We start from the raw sequence: 11,807 nt of genomic DNA, 5'->3' as shown, positions 1-11,807 counted from the left end.
CTATCTATCTATCTATCTATCTATCTATCTATCTATCTATCTATCTTTCTATCTATCTATCTATCTATCTATCTATCATATTTTACTCACAATCAGAGTTAATTTAAAACATATCCTGGCTCTTATAAGCTTTATAATGGGAGTGAATGGTACCTGAGATTTTGAAGGCCGTAAAAGCGCATCCATGCATCATTACAGTAATCCATGCGACTCAGGGGTTAATAAAGGCCCTCTGAAGCGAAGCCCAGCGTTTTTGTAAGAAAAATGTCCATAATTATACCTTAAATTATAATGACTGGCTTCCAGTAACGGCCGTAGCAGAAGAGTGACCTCTGACCTTATGACGTAGAATGTAATTAGTGTCTTAAATTTATTATTAAAACGCAAGGCATCACTATTGTTGTTGCTCATACTTAAACTTCGGCATGCTACTCCTCCCGCACCGTTTGTCGGAGACCCATGAATGAGGTGTCAAATCGACCGGTTTATTGAGGAGAGTTTATTGTGCCATGAGTTTTATAAGTGATCGGTTGTACGATGTTCGTCCGGCGGGCGATAAATCGGGCGAAAAAAGTTACACTTAACATTAGCATAAAATTTGTAAGATCATATCTTTGGATTGGAAGGTCAGAGAAACTTGGGGTTGAGCTCTATTGACTCGGCCTATCAAGTAGCCAATAAGTAGTGACATAACACCTTCATAGCCATGCCATAGCAACCAGTTACAGGACCCTAGCAACCATTAAACAACATAAACAAGCAAAATCTCAGCACCAGAACATTGTAGAAAACTGGCAAACAGTCTTTAAAGATCAATCCATAAACTGTATAAGCAAACCCTAGTAACCATAAAGAGTACCCTAGCAACCGTACAAACACATGAATAACCTATATCTCAGCAGCAGAACATCGTATAGACATGAGGTGGGCTCGTTTGTTTGGGTTGCGAAATCAGTCTGTAAATATCGCCATGGTAACCACACCCTAGCAACCGGGTGCCGAGTTTTGCCACTGCAAGCACCACTCACATTTTCTTCAGGAAATGTATACATTCTAGTTTTTAATATAATTTCAAACCATACAGAAAATGATATACAACTTTGTATACAATAGACAAAATATATCAACAATATGTTCAATGTCATCTGAACATACAGGAGAGAAAAAAAGTTAACAATGATTTGCTAAAAAAAGAAAAATAACAAAGGAAAAATAGGAGAAGATAGGAAAAAAAAGATATTATTTTATATATTAGTTAGAGTGTACAAATTAAAGTCATTACATGTAGTTTTAGCATGTAGGAGTAGCGTACGTTTAGCTCGCAGTTCAAACAACAAACTCAAGCTCCTCCCACATTATCTCTGTAAAAACTTAAGCTCCTCCCACATCATCTCTGTAAAAACTCAAGCTCCTCCCACATTATCTCTGTAAAAACTAAAGCTCCTCCCACATTATCTCTGTAAAAACTCAAGCTCCTCCCACATCATCTCTTTAAAAACTCAAGCTCCTCCCACATCTTCTCTGTAAAAACTCAAGCTCCTCCCACATCTTCTCTGTAAAAACTCAAGCTCCTCCCACATCATCTCTGTAAAAACTCAAGCTCCTCCCACATCATCTCTTTAAAAACTCAAGCTCCTCCCACATCATCTCTGTAAAAACTCAAGCTCCTCCCACATCAACTCTGTAAAAACTCAAGCTCCTCCCACATCATCTCTGTAAAAACTCAAGCTCCTCCCACATCATCTCTTTAAAAACTCAAGCTCCTCCCACATCTTCTCTGTAAAAACTCAAGCTCCTCCCACATCTTCTCTGTAAAAACTCAAGCTCCTCCCACATCATCTCTGTAAAAACTCAAGCTCCTCCCACATCATCTCTTTAAAAACTCAAGCTCCTCCCACATCATCTCTGTAAAAACTCAAGCTCCTCCCACATCATCTCTGTAAAAACTCAAGCTCCTCCCACATCATCTCTGTAAAAACGCAAGCTCCTCCCACATCATCTCTGTAAAAACTCAAGCTCCTCCCACATCATCTCTGTAAAAACTCAAGCTCCTCCCACATTATCTCTGTAAAAACTCAAGCTCCTCCCACATCTTCTCTGTAAAACTCAAGCTCCTCCCACATCATCTCTGTAAAAACTCAAGCTCCTCCCACATCATCTCTGTAAAAACTCAAGCTCCTCCCACATTATCTCTGTAAAAACTCAAGCTCCTCCCACATTATCTCTGTAAAAATTCTCCTTTCAGATTTATAATTCGTGACTGGTGTCGGGTCAGAGGTCACTCTTCCGCCAGGACCTAATTCATTAGTAAAAATAAATAACTCTAAAGCATTTATTAATCTTAGTTAATGTTAATTTCAACATTTAATAGCACATTATTAAATCAAAAGTTGTAACTGTATTATTTAATGAGCTGACATGAACTAACAGCAACAAAGAATAATACCTTCTGTAAGAAATGTAGCTCTTGCTCATTGCAAATGTTAGTTAATGCATTAAGTAATGTTAACTAATGAGACCTTATTGTAGAGTGTTACCTATTTATTTATAATGCTTTATTGTATTTAATGTTCAGATCTTTTTGTAATAAGAAAAAAAGTTGTTAAGCCTGTTATATGTTGATACTTTTATAGCAACTTATTTCAATATCGTACCGTATTTTATTCTCATACCGTGATAAAAATCAGGAATTATCGCAACATAGAAATTTGATACTGTCACACACACACACACACACACACACACACACACACACACACACACACACACACACACACACACACACACACACACACACACACACACACACACACACACACGTCTCTCTCAGGACCAGCTCTTGTATCTGCTGTGTTCCTCTCATCTCAGTATTGCAAGTGTTTCTGCACCTGAGCCCCACTTACAGGCCCATTTCAATCAGGCTTTAATAGACCTGTGTGTGTGTGTGTGTGTGTGTGTGTGGCGTTTGCTCTGGTGGCGGAGCTCGAGCTCATCGCAGACGGGCAGGAACACACACATCCTCGCTGCTCTCCAACACTTGAAGCTCCTTGAGGATCAAAACTATATATCATTCTGGAGTGCAATGTCCAGCTTTTTTAAATGATTGTGCATTTAAGGGCTATGAACATCATACATGTCTTCATGAGGAGCGTCGGATGAATGATAGGAACAGGATCAGATGAAAGCAGATGCATCATATTCTCTATTCCAAGTTTCTTACACAGTTATTCAGATGTGCTGAGTTTATGAGCAATATAATATAAATCCAGTCGCATGCACAAAGATAGCAACACATGCATGCATTTAAGAAAAAATTGTTATTTATATATAAAATATTTGTATTTAAGTACATATATATATATATATATATATATATATATATATATACAGTATACATGCAAATATTTCTTAAATGTATACATGCATTTATAATGTGTATTTATAAAAAAAAATAGTTATATATAGTAGGCTACACACACATATATTGTGTAAACAAACCTTTTTTGTTGTTGATGGGTTTAATCGCGATTAATCTTTGCCCAGCACATGTGTGTGTGTGTGTGTGTGTGTTATAGACCTGTTAAATCTGCTAATATTTTGAAATGCACCATCATATCACAATGTTTAAAATAAACGTGCTTGATATAAAACAGCAGGAGCACCGAAGCACAGGCCACAAATCAAGTTAACAATCTGCTAACGATGTCTGTGTGTATTTCAAATATGATGATTTCTATTCCTTTACTTGACTATGTATGTGCTATATTATTATCTATATTACTATAGTTTTAGATTAACAGTTTACTAAGAAAAGCCCGATTTGCTCTGTAAATTCAAAGTGAGGCGCGGAGCATATATGCATTCCTGCATGCTGATATTGATTGCAGCCTCGTTATGAATTTGCAGCATGCTTGAGGAACAGCGCATGCGCAGTAACATATGAAGGTAAGCTGCCAACAGCAGTAGAAAAAACCCCAGAACATTCTCCAGAAAACAAATTCCTGATAAAAAAACAAAAAAACAAAAAAACCGGAAGACGGAAACGAGCGCGGCGCTTAAAAAGGGGGCGGGGCTTCAGAAGGTCCAAAGTGCTAAAAATCGTTTTAAAAGTAAGTCCACACCACAACTCTAACATAACGGCACAGATAAATTATAAGAAATCTGAAATCACAGTCAGAACGATTTTCCCCCCAGCTAATGAATGATAAATACATTGACAACCAATCAGAATCCAGCGTGCTTTAAAGAGCGCAAGCATCAGACGACAAAACTGCAGCGCGCTTAGAATAAACAGAACGTTATCGTGCGTTAAAGGTGTATTGTGTACCTTTTAGCGGCATCTAGTGGTCAGGTTGTAAATTGCAACCATCAGAAGTTACGGTGGCCGACAGGAAGTGATGTCGTCAGAGAGTAGCTAGTTAAGCAATGAGGTTTCTTTACAAAGATTAAGAAATTAGGTTTACTTAATTATTCAGTAAAACGATGTTATCATGAATATCATTGTTACTTGTTCATCATTGTGTCAGTGTTTTACTCGCTGACTTTAGCAGCTTCTTATCACGAAGAACAACATAGTGACGAAACGCGTTTGTCCGTTCAGGGCCACCGTAGAAACATGTCGGTGTAAGCGGACCCGCGGTGTGTGTAGAGAGAAACGCTCATTCTAAGATAATAAAAACATAACGGTTTATTATGTAAGGTCTTTATACACCACTGAAAAAAACATAAATATATGATATTGGATTTCTGTCAACAGATCCTCCTAAATATTGCACCTTTGCACATTTAATGTGGACTAAAATAGTTTTGGTTATAGTAATAGTTTTTGGTGTGAACGGGCCTTTACTGGACTCAACTTTGAGGGATTATACACACATTGCATGCAGCTACTTCATATACGGACTGATGCTCTCAATACAATCAAACTGATCAAATGTGTCAAAATGCATATATTCTGTGCACTTGAACTCTGTATGCACAGAATAACGGGATAATCTGTCAAAACGAGCATTACACAACCAGATCTCACTGCATTCCTTTCATTCCCAGTGTGAAAAAATGAAGCAATGTCAATCACGATGCTTAATATCTCATTAATATCTCACAAAATTGTATAAAATATGAAATAACCATTATAGCTGAATTAAACATGCAACATAGCATTGCAAAACGATGCAATATTCACATTTTATTATTTGTAAGTATGGCTGTATAGAGTATGCAATGCATTTGGAACATAGATGGATTAAAAGAAGAAAATATTAAAGAGAATTATATGCAATGTTAATATTGTGTCTGTCCGGAGTTATAAGCAATAAAGCGAACTTCATCTTTATCCATGGTTTACTCTTTACTTCCGGTCTCACACACTTCTCAAAATAATAGACACAATACAACTCTCGCATGAGTGCAACACAATATTTATGCAAATCGTTAGATACAAATAAATCATACAAAGAGTATGATAAATATAAGAGAATATAACAAACAGAGCTAAATAAAGTAAAATACTGACAGTATAATAACAGTATATGCAACTGTGCAAATAGAGTAAGAAGTAAATGCATTGGTAACACTGTACAATAAGGTTAAATACAACAATGAACAATATTTCTACAACATCTTAGTTAATGTTAATGTCAACATTTACTAAAACACTTTTTTAGGTTGCATCTGTAAAGTTGCATGCCGTATAAACACATGGCTCATTGTTTGTTCATGCAATAATGTTAACAAATGAGAACTTATTGTAAAGTGCATTTGACAGGCAAATTGTCCAGAGGTAAATAAAGTAAAAGAAGCAATAACTGACAAGAGTATAATAACAGTATATGCAACTGTGCAAATCAAATAGAGTTAGAAGTAAATCATTAAAGTTAACTAGCAATGAACAATATACTTCTACAACATCTTAATGTCAACATTTACTAAAACATTTTTTTTAAGATCAAAAGTTGCATCTGCTAACATGCTGTAAAAATATTTTGCTCATTGTTTGTTCATGCACTAAATAATATATGCAATTGTGCAAATCATTAGATACAAATATAAGAAGTAAATGCATTGCACTTTACAATAAGGTTTTAAGTTAACGACGTTAACAAAGATGCTGTAGAAGTATTGTAGTTAATGTCAACATTTACTAAAACATTTTTTTAAGATCAAAAGTTGCATCTATTAACAGATGCTGTATAAATATATATGCATTGCTCATTGTTTGTTCATGCACTAAATAACGTTAGGAGTTTATTGTGAAGTGCATCTTCCCGTGTGCGTATGCATGTATTAATAAGCATGTAACAGGTGATGAGAGCAGTGTGGTGTCGTCCGCTGGTCAGAGGTTGAGCGGGACGGTCCTGACACCAGCTCTCCATTGTGTGTGTGTCATAATCAATCACGCCTGTGAATGGAGTGTGTTGTGCGGGGAAGGAGGGCACCGATCACACGCCTCATTAAACAGGCTTGGTTCCTCAACGTAGACCCGCGATCCCAGAACTGTTGAGCAGCGGACAGACCTCAGGAGTCTGTGGACCGGTTCGGATGAGGAGGAACGAAGGCTTTTTCTCAGTCCACGGACACGCAGAGGCTTGGAGAGTCGCGTCCCGGTGCGTCCGCTTCACGCCGGGGCTTTTGTTGACCCGTACGGCCCTCGGATGAGCGCAGTAAACTCTCATTGTTCTGAAAGTGTGTCCATCTGGCAGGTTTCAGTGGCTTCTCGAGCAGCTGGAGAAACTGTCCAACCGCTCTCCTCTGCGTGTTCCTGAGCGTCCAGCGAGAGCTGACCGTTCACGGGGTCACCGGGTCGGGACGGGCCACACCGCCGGGCCTTTTGTTCACTCGTGTCCGACTGTAACTGTCTGGATGAGATTAGCTGCGGTGCACAACCCTGTAAAACCTGACAGTGATACGGACCACACTCAATGAATTATTCCTATCCATGTGGATCTTGTGTTTGGTTGCACTTTATTTTACATAGTAAAATTGAATATGTATTTACTATAGACTTATAGGGTTAGAGTTAGTTGCATGTAATTATGCCACTCTAAAAAAATGTTGGGTTGTTTTAAACCAATTTTGGGTAAAATGTGGACAAACCCAAACATTGGGTTAAAAATGTCATTTAAAAATGCAACCCAACGGCTGGGTTTGTGTATATTTGACCCAAAATATTCAGCATTTTTTTACTATAGAGTTTGGCTTAGAGTTAGTTACTTGTAATTATGCATAATTTAGTGTTATTACTATAATAGGTATTATAGTAACTATGCACCTTAAAATAAAGAGTTACCCACTTTAAAAAAACAAAAACTTTTATTCACCAAGGATGCATTAAATTAATATAATACTTAAATCAGAGTCACAAGACATGTATAATGTCACAAAATATTCTTTTTCAAATAAACACTGTTCTTTTGAACTTTATATTGATCGAAGAATCAAATTAAATAACTATATGTATTTATTATAGAGTTATAGGGTTAGGGTTTGGTTTAGGGTTAGTTGTACTTATGCGTAATTTACTGTTATTACTATATAAGTACTATACGTCACCTTAAAATAAAGTGTTACCCACTTTTTTTTTCTTTTATTCACCAAGGATGCATTAAATTGATCAAAACACATTTTATAATGTCACAAAATATTCGATCTCAAATAAACGCTGTTCTTTTGAACTTTCTATTGATCAAAAAATCCTGTAAAAAATACAATGTATCACAGTTTTCACGAAGATATGAAACTCTTTTCAACACTGATAATAATCATAAATGTTTCTTGAGCATCAGATCCTCATATTAGAGTGATTTCTGAAGGATCATGTGACACTGAAGACTGGAGTAATGACGCTGAAAATTCAGGAATAAATTACACTTTACTATACAGTATATTCACATAGAAAACAGCGGATTTACATTGTAATAATATTTCACTATTTTACTGTATTTTGCTTTATTAATAAATGCAGCCTTGCTGAGCAGAAGAGACTGCAAACCTTTGAACGCTGGTGTAAATAAAATCAAAACACAGACTTGATTATGAACAAAAGAGCATCACATGTATTTACAGACTCTTGACACTAAAGTCTCAGCGCTCTTCGGCTCTCCTGCATCTAATATTGAGATGCTAATGATGAAGCACATAATGGCACAAAAGGCCGAACGCCACAACTGCCATCCCGAACAATGGCCTTTAGCTCACGACTCGACACATTTACAGCCCAGCATGTGTCGCTCGCTTCATCCGCAACAACACGAGACACAACTGTCCACCCTTGAGGAATCCCTGCGCTCTCTTTAGTCCTCCGTGACCCTCGAGACCCTTTCTTTATCTCCAGGAGTTTGTCTAAAAGAGCAAAAACAACACACGTCAGGTCAGACACATTACGAGAGGTCAGAGGTCAAAGCCCTTAGGAGAAGTTAACACATCCTTCTGCTGACCGGCTCATAGGTGGTCTGATCTGAGACCTGCTCAAAACTATCAGAGAAGGATAAACAAAGGTGAATCTCGTGCAAAAAAAAAAAAAATCATATTTCACTCCAAAAAGAATGAATCTGAATGCATAAAGAGAACAAAGAGCTTTTACAATTATTTAATGGCAATTCAGCAGCGCATCCTCGATCCTCTGGGTGTTATCAGTTATATTGGGCCGATGATTATTTGTAATTGTCATTAGATTCTTATTGCTGGAATACAGTGATGTTTATTAAAATCAGAATTAATAAAAAGCAGTATGTGGAAGGAGGGAGGATTTTCTTTAATGTCACACAGAATTTTCATTGAAACACATTAAATATTAACTGAAATAAAATAAAAAAAAGATTAAGTTTTAATTACAACTAAAGTTAAAAATAATATAATGACAAAATCACACATTTTATCCTTGAAAAATGTCTTGAATGTAACTCGACACCCTCGCCTCATTTATTATGCGCGGCTCTATGAATATGCAAATGAGCCCCGCCTCCACTCACTCCCTCAGCTCAGAGATCCACTGGTTGACGATCACACGTTGATCTGATTGGTTACAAGGTCGTTTGTGACGTCAGAAACACCAGCGATTTCAAACCGTGTTTTTGAGACTGTCTTTGGTTCACTGCAGTTTTAAGGAGGAAATACTCAGCAATGCTGTCGACTTATGAACTTACACATGGTGTGTCTTAAAGCAGATTATATAAATAACATTAAAAGCTGGATTTTCACCACAAAGGGTCTTTAACTAAACAGAAAAGCACAAAAATGTGAAATATTAACAAGAACAATGACGTTCTCATGCACATATTCACGTGATAATGTCTCATCTGTTGGTCTGTATATGAAAATCATGCAAAAATGTCCCTATTCCAGCCAGCCCACACATGATATTACCAAAATCCATGCATTATCATTCATCATTTTATTTTTAATATATTTAGGCTTTTTACATAAATCACGTGTTTAAACGTGATTCATCCACCCAGTGCTTTAACCTCCACTCAGCCAATGTCATCTGAGCTAATGATGGATGTCACGAATCAGCTCGGAAATTAATGTATTTATTATTTGTAATTTATCTGCTTCCTAATCACGCCGTGTGTCCGTGGATCCGGACGGATGAAGAGCAGGGGTCAGAAACACACATTCATCATTATTATATGTCATTATTGCAGAGCCACTCTTGATTAGAAAACAATTCATCCGACACTCTTCCGATCACAGGTTCGTTTGAAAGGGACATGTTTATGAACATTAGTATAAAACACAAGCCGGATTATTGCAACATTGCTAATTTACATCCGTCATTGTTTTGATGGGATTGCGGGATGTGTTTCCTCTCGTCTCGTGTGTGTGTGTGTGTGTGTGTGTGTGTGTTGGGAAGGGGAGGTGGTCTGGGTCAAGAGGGGGACGTGTCATGTTTTTCTTTTCTTTCCACGGACAGCAGGATTTGGGAATCACGTCTCCCGACCCATAATCCCACAGTCTCAGACTCATGACCCACTTTCCTGGAGGAGACTAAACAATAAAACTCCTGACTTCAATATCCACAGTTGCTCCTCCTCATCCGTGCAAATGCTCTTCTGACTCAGTGTATTTGTCTCGTTTCCAGTCCAAACATCTCAGAATTCTTAAATCAAGATGCATTTACTAGATGAGTAAAATGCCATATGATATTATGTCTTGTTTATGGGGAAATAAATCAAAATTAAGTGAGTTTTTGCTTAAAACATGCAAAATGATCTGCCAATGGGGTACGAAAAATAATCTTAATTCAAACAGAAACAGTATTTTTCGTACCCGATTGGCAGATAATTTTGCATGTTTTAAGCAAAAACTCACTTAATTTTGATTTATTTCTCCAGAAAACAAGAGATAATATCTTATGGCATTTTACTCCTTTAGTAAATGCATCTTGATTTAAGAGTTTTGAGATGTTTGGACTGGAAACAAGACGAAAATGCTAAGAAAATATATATATTTTCCAGTGTGAGATCAAACACATATGAAGCAGATACTCTTATGCATTCATGCAACACATTTAGCAGATGCTTTTATCTGAAGCGACTTGCATTGCATTCAAGCTATATTTCATAATTTCATGCATTGTATTTTTCCGCCTAATCTCATATCTTTCCCTTTTGTAGTATTTGTTAACATTACTGGAAAACACAAATGCTCATTGTTAGAATTAAATATTGCACAGATACAACTTTTGATTTTAATTATGTGTTCTTAAATGTGGAAATTGACATTACGTTAGATTAATAAATGCATTAGAATTATTTTGTATGTAAATTCAAGTTATTCAAATGTCAAAAATTGTAATGTTAAAATTTCAACAACCTTATTGTAAAGTGTTATCCATTACTTTTCAATTCATGCATTCACTGGGAGTCAAGTTCAGAAACACCTGACTCAACATATACATTTAAAGTACTGAGAAATATTAATGAACTACTATAGGATTAGGGTTTGGTTTAGGATTAGCTGCATGTAATTATGCATAATTTACTGAATTACTTCAGCAAGTAACTGTAAATTGATACAAGAGCTGTACATCAGGGTTTCTCTGACAGATCTTACAGTTGAAGTTTAGCATTAAAGGAGTTCACAGTGTTTTTATGTTGATGCTTCTGAGAAAAACTCAGGATTTCTGGGATCCCATTCAATTCCTTCTCATAATCCAGCATTTAGCGCAGATCATCCATCGACGTGAAGGGATAAAAGACGCTTCTTTATGGAAGTGGGACAGGCACAAGACAAACACGAGCTGGTGTAGCGCAGACAAGCTGCTTTGCTCTGGTTTAGCAACACCCTAGCAAATGCCTAGCAACACCATAGCAACCACCCAGAATGCCTCAGCAACTGCTTAGCAAACACCTAGAATACTTTAGCAACTGCATAACACCACAACAACCACCCAAAACACCATAGCAACGCCCTACCAACCACCTAGAACACCTTATCAACTGCCTAGCAACACCCAAGCAACCACACATGATACCCTAGTAACACCATCGCAACCATCCAGAACAAACCTAGCAACCACCTAGCCAGTGGCGGAGCCAGGGGGTGGCCAGGGGTGGCCATGGCCACCCTTGGCTTAAGCTTGGCCACCCCTTTGGCCACCCCTCTCACAACTGCCGTTTCTGTCTGTCTCTTTTTTTTCTTTCCTTTTTTTACAAGAATTGCGTTTTTAAAACACAGAACATCTTACGTCCACAATAAACGTGAGACTTTTCAGACGCGCGCGCGCTCCAACTTCACCTCAGCGCAAGTCAAACAGTGCGGAAATGTACAGGTGCCGAATTAGCTTCAGCAGTGATCGGAGCATA

Source organism: Rhinichthys klamathensis, unplaced genomic scaffold (genome assembly GCF_029890125.1).
Source record: "Rhinichthys klamathensis goyatoka isolate OS25496 unplaced genomic scaffold, OSU_Roscu_1.1 h1tg000132l_1, whole genome shotgun sequence".
In the NCBI taxonomy this organism is placed as follows: Eukaryota; Metazoa; Chordata; class Actinopteri; order Cypriniformes; family Leuciscidae; genus Rhinichthys; species Rhinichthys klamathensis.
Note: the sequence above shows the minus strand (reverse complement) of the source record.